The sequence below is a fragment of the Centruroides vittatus genome, unplaced genomic scaffold (assembly GCF_030686945.1).
Source record: "Centruroides vittatus isolate TY-2023 unplaced genomic scaffold, ASM3068694v2 contig_1168, whole genome shotgun sequence".
Classification (NCBI taxonomy): Eukaryota; Metazoa; Arthropoda; class Arachnida; order Scorpiones; family Buthidae; genus Centruroides; species Centruroides vittatus.
Window position 1 is genome coordinate 3,063,365 of NW_027120749.1, and position 6,703 is coordinate 3,070,067.

Sequence of the window (6,703 nt, forward strand, 5' to 3'; positions counted from 1 at the left end):
TGGTCAATCGAATTATCTGATTATAGTTATAATATATGTCATATCAAGGGAAATTTAAACCCGGTTGCTGACTGGCTTTCGCGCCCTGAGATTCCCATTGGAGAGTTTGGATATACACAAGATTGTAATGTGAGCGCTAAGGATCGTAGTTTCTGGGAGAGGGTCGTCGAGTCTCAGGATCAGGATAAGTTTTTCTCTAAAATGAAGGAGAATCTAAAAAAAATTTGTACACTCGAACCCGTGGATTCTTTCGATGGCATCCAACCTGAATTTCAGTTAGAAGGCAACGTATTGGTTCACGTTAAGCCTGATCAATACAGGTTACGTCATTGGAGGCGACCTTGTGTCGGCCCTAATATGGTTAGCGAAGTTATTAAGGCCTTTCATAACTCGGATGTCGCAGGTCATTTTGGTGTAGAGCGAACTGCCAACCTAATTGATCGCCATTATTATATCCGTAATGTTCGCACTTTAGTCCGCCATTTTATTCAAGAGTGTATAACCTGTCAAAAATTTAATTTGCATCGGCATCGTGCCCCTTTTCAACAGACTGAAACGGCAGAGTTTCCCTTCCAAAAAGTAGCCATTGATATCGTTGGCCCCCTTCGTGTGACTCCACAGGGGAATAGGTACCTCTTCACTATCATCGACATATTTACTAGGTACGCAGAGGTGGTCCCTATAAAGGATCAATCAGCCCAATCTATTAGTGACGCTATATTCAATCACATTGTGTGCCGTTACGGTTGCCCAGAGGTCATCATATCCGATAGGGGCAGTAATTTCACTTCTAGGATTTTCCGTGAGACTTGTGAGCTTTTGCACACCAAGCATAACATGACGACTGCTTATCGTCCATGCTCAAATTCGGTGTGTGAGAGGTTCAACAAGTCCATTTGTAGCGTCATCTCCCGCATATCGGGCGGCAACAATAAGGATTGGGACTTATTCGTTAACCCTGCGACCTTTGCCTATAATAATACAACTCACGCTTCCACTAGAGAGGCTCCGTCCTTCCTCTTATATGGCTACGACCCCCGGTTACCTTGGACCTTCCCTAGTAATGATACTATGATCAATGGGGATGAAAACCAGAAAAACAAATGGATTGACCGTTTGAATATTATACGTGACAACGCTTTCGCGTATGGCAAGCAAAAGAATTCCCTTAATAGAGAACGCATAAATTATGGCCGTAGTTATAGCACCTGGGCAGCAGGACAGAGGGTATGGTTGTTGAGAAAAAGCACTACAAAGAAACATGGAAAGTTCTCTCCCAAATACTTGGGACCTTTTAGAATTTCTCGTATCTTAGGACCCGTCACAGTTGAACTAGAGGGTAACGCGCGCCGTGAAAAGTTTGCTGTCCATTCGGACAGGTTGAAACCATGTTTTTTTCCTGTAAAGTCACATAATTTGAAAAGAAATGACAAGACAACCCCTCTTGTTAGTGACGTAGAGGATAGTGAGACAGAGGACTACGATGTTCCTTTGGCCTACCTCCGGTATACTCCAACCGCTCCAGTTCAAGATCACCAGCAAAAAGAACAATCTGAAGATACAACTTTGGACGATTATCAACACCTTTGTAAGGGAGGTAGTGACAAGCCTGGCCCCACCCACAGTTACCATCTTCGTAACAAAAAAGTCGATTACCGGAGGTTACACTACGGTAACTGACTGTTTCGTGGGGGGCATATGTGGCTAAATGCCATTTGTATAATATATAGTTATATTTTATTTTAACTTAGAATATATTTTTCCTTCTCTTTCCTATTCATATTATCTTTACTTCCTGGAACCCTTCCCTGACCGGTGCTTAACGGCTTAACAATAATTGACCCCATTATGGACAATAGGACTGTACGCAGCCCTGAGGGGTAGAACCAAGACAAAGAGTCACTTTTGAGTCAGAGCTGAAGGAGGAAAGACGAGAACGAGAAAGCTCCCGAATACGTCTTCGAGACCACGTGGGTGAAGACAAAGAGAACTTTATGTGTAGTGAAAGTGTTGACTGTTTTTTTTTCTCGTGATTAAGAAGAGATTCGTCATCTACACCGTTATATGTACCGTTATGTGCACCTCATTGCATTAGCACCAAAATAGTTGGGTACCCATTCTTTTTTTTTTCTTCTCCTATCAGTTATTTTATTGTCATAAATTCTTCTATCATTCTTCATTAGTTGTAATTAATTATAAGTTTAGAATTAAGGTCTATATACGTTTGTAATCGCCCTTTGTAAAATAATTATCTATGTATCGGAATAGTCGTCACGAGACCTGAGGCTTATATCATTATATTTTTGTCGGGTTCCGTACTAATACTACCTGTGTTGGAGATAGAGATATTATAGCTGGCATCCCACAACCCTTCCTGTATCTATATACGCGAATAAAAGATCCTGTTGTAAATATTTATACCAGTTTCTTTGTGTACCACATTCGCGATCTTCACAAGTGTTTGTATTCTCTATTATTAATAAAAATTTTAAGTGACATTATTTAAGATTTGTTTAGAAGCAACTTATTTAAATGGGGCCCCAATTTAAATTTTGTCTAGGGCCCGCTAGAGGCTTAATCCAGCGCTGTGTCGGTTGCTTTCCAGTTTTTCTTTTCCTTTTTGTTTGCAGACAACGAACGTATAGACAATAAAATTTATGCTCGAAATTTTTGTTCCAATCTCGCTAACATGTTGTTTGGAAGAATAATGGCGGCTTAAAGTCATGTGATACAAACTGCCAATAGAAAAGCGTTACTTGTATGGCCACTCTCATTATAGGCTCTCTTTTAATACTGCGTGTGTGGCGCCATCTGCTATCATATTTTATAAAATCTATCTGCTATGGATTTTAAAAAACTCGTAAATGCTAATAATAAGTAAAATCGTCACTTAGTCTGAGCCCGAAGGGGAGCATGATTTTCTTCACCCTGTTAGAAGCTTAATAACTTCTCTGCTTTATGCCGAACATTTCTGAAATTTTGCAGGGAGGTTTGTCTATTAGGGGATTGATGCTATTAAATTTTAGTGATTAAAGGTCGAGGGGATGGGGAGAAAAAGGGGGTCGTGTGTATCTCCAGTAGGGTCGGACTTAATGACGATTTTACTCATTATTACCATTTACAATTTTTTTTTTATAAAACTCATTCCTACTTTCAAAATTAAGCTTTTTTTAATAGTATAAAAAGTTTTTAATAATAAAATATCATAACAGATTGCGTCATACATGTGAGGTCCCAGACGAGGTCCGAAATCGCGTAAATTGCAGAATTCTTGTGTTTAAATTATAACGATAGATTATATAAAAGAGAGAGAAAAAAAACGCTTGATCTAAACAACGACTTCAACACGTGTTAAACGATCTGTCAATGTTAAACCGAAATGTAGAACTCTGACACAAGCGCTCATAAATAATCAATCTAGGAAAACAAATTCGGAAAAGGGGAAAGATCTGATGGATAGAAAAACATCGTGTATGATCGTTAAAGTTCCAAGACGACAAAAATCACAAACAACAGGTTAAATTATGAGCGCTAGTCTTATGGTTTATCAATAATCTCCGAGCATAGTCGACAAAAAGGTGTCAAATAGACACCTCGAATCGGACCTTTCTCGTGACTCGAGTTGGTCTCGGTTTTTCCCGGAAAATAAAGGGGAGACCAATCGGGAAGCGAGGAATGGGACGAGGATCCAATCCTAAATGCGGATAGTGGAAGAAAAACTATAAAAATCGAAATTTCAAGGTCAAAGGAGTCTCCTCTGGATTAAGCTCACCTGCGGCCGGATGGCCGAATGGTCGAGGTTAGCAACCTGCCGCCCTGGGGACCTGGAATCGTATCCGGAAGGATCGAAAAATCCTCAGGAATTTTTCGGGGTGGGGTGGTCCGTCAGGATATGTCGGTTCCCGTTCCTCACCACCCGGCCGCCCCATTGTGGACCTGGCCGAACCCATAATGGGCTTGCTAAAGAGGCCTTCTTAGTGCCCACAGAGTGGAAAGAATTACAAGAAGAAAAAAAAAAGATTAAGCTCACCGTGTGCTTTATATAGTGAATTGGGTCGTCTCCCAACTCTGCGATTCTTCGATCATCCCCAACACCCAGCGATCTCATCTCGTCCGTCCCGGGGCTTCGACAGAAAGGAAAATCCTCGCCATCCCGAAGGACGATAAAAAAGTGGAACTAAAGTGTCACATAGATATAAGCATAAATGTTACCAAATAAACGGCTTTTTTCTTTTGTAAAATACCTGTCATCAATTGCTTCCTCCACCACACCCACATGCAAACTTCCCTTAGGTTCATCCTGACGCGGAATTAACTGTCCCCACCAGTGGCGTAGCGTAATGGGGGCGGCGGGGGCGGCAAAATTTCACAATAAATAATAATAATACAATACACAATAATGATGATTGTTCTTGCCGAAAAGTTCTTTAGAATTACTGTATATTTTAGTCTTTTAAATTGAGATACCTAAATAAGGGGGCGGCGAATTTTCCTTCGCCCCGGGCGGCTGATACCTACGCTAGGCCACTGGTCCCCACCTAAAAGACAGCAACCTCACATTGGTGCCGAGGAGTGGGCTTTCAAGTTCCCTATCACCACCGGCGACCTCACACACACGCAGTTTTAAATATTGCCGGAAAAGTTAAGCAACTCGTTGCTGGATTTTTTAAAAATAGGTCTTCGTTTCTTTATTCTTGAACAGTGTCACTTAACTTGTTCTGCTTACGTAGTACCAAATCACAAAAACATTTTTAATTTTAAAACTAGTAGTCGATCTATTGATTATTAGCACATATCTATTTTAAGTGTACTGATGCTAATCTCCTAATTAACCTAACTTTAAATTTAGATTTACAACTGTGATTGTCAATTTATAATTCTGCAGTACAGTAGAGAGTCGTTAATCTGAACCCCGGTAATCGGAATCGCCGGTAATCGGAACGATTTTCAGTCGGACTGTGTCGTGCTGAATCGAACGTTTTTGATACTAGATTTACTTCTAAAGTATAATTTTCATGTTTTTATATTCTTCAATATATTTTTTCGTACATAATCGGTAATTCGAACAAATCACTAATCTGAACAACCCCAGTCCCCAATTGATTCCGATTAACGACTCTCTACTGTATTTCACTGTACTGTAAATCCTGGACTTCACATTACCGGAATCTGCGACGTAATCGTAAAACTGAAAGCCAAACTGACGAAACTTTCAGTTTTGGAAGGTTCAGTTGGGCAGAAACAAGACTGAAAGCAAAGTTAAAAATTATTTTACTTTTTCGTTTTCGTTCCGCGCTTCTGTCGTACTGCAACCAATAAAGACGCGAGGATTTGTGACGCGTAGTCACGTGCATTCGTCACGTGTAGTTTGATTGTCGTAAAGGCAGAAAGTGTAGCGAAAAGGATGAGGAAACAAATAGATTTGGAATTATTCATTGAAGAAGTTAGAAAATACACAAAAATTGTAAATAATTCGGGTGTACTATAGATTACCACCTATGGAATTTCATGGATATCATGAAATTCCATAGGTGGTAATCTATTATATAGATTACCACCTATGGAATTTCATCTATTATATAGATTACCACCTATGGAAAGTCCATAGGTGGTAATCTATTTATAGAGTACCACCTATGGACTTTGATTATATATTTGAACTCAGGGGACCGAGATGAGTTCAACGGTACCCTATTTTTGGACCGGAGACGAAAAATAAAAAGTTATCATACTTTTTAAGTTATCATACTTTTTTAATGCTCTCATGAAGACGGCACCATAGTTGCTAGTACTGCCATCTTGCGGTAAAGTCTGCAAACCATGAAGTCGGACTACGGTCATCTCCATGAAGGTTAAACACGCGATATGAGAGCGGAGAGAGCGACGTGACTTCCGATCATCGTGCGATCGCCATTTCGGTTAATGTTACTTATGCAGCGAACATGGCGGTCGTTCCCACTGTTTGTGCTCCCGACTGACCTCCCGGAGGGGAGCCACCGGCAGGCCGCCATGTGCTAAACGTCACTAGTTATTGATTCACGGTAGTTCTTGAACAAAGTAAAAAAAGGGGGAAACGTCTACTAAAGGCAATTTTAAGCGACGCGACTCTCGATCGCGATAACGAGGCCGACTTAGCGGAGAGAGCGAGACGACTCCCTATTATCGCGCGATCGCTGGAAAAAAGTATAACTTTTTTATTTTTCGTCTACGGTCCAAAAGTAGGGTATCGCTGAACTCGTCTCGGTCTCCTGAGTTCAGATATATACCCAAAGACCCGAAATTCCATAGGCGGTAATCTATAGTATCCCCAATAATTCAAAGATTATTTTATTTATTTATTAACAATGAAATTGTTAATAAATGCAAAGAAAGCAAGGCAAAATCCGTAGCGTCGTCTATGTTTGACTCTACGACAATTACAAAACTGATCAACAGATTGCGCAGTTCCACGTGACGTGCTAGTGGAGTCAAGTTAAAACGAAACTCTGTATGTTTGAATTCTGGTTCTGAGTTTCTGTTTTCAGGTAATGTAGAGTCCAGGCTTAATATATAAAAAGTACAACTGGATTTAATAACACCTTGCGAAATTAACAAACTCAATACTTTGTGTAGCAGTACGAAACAACTCTGTATTTGAGATAATGAAATATAACAGTAAACTTTAGAAAACAAAAAAATTATCTGTAAGCAAATAAAATTTAAT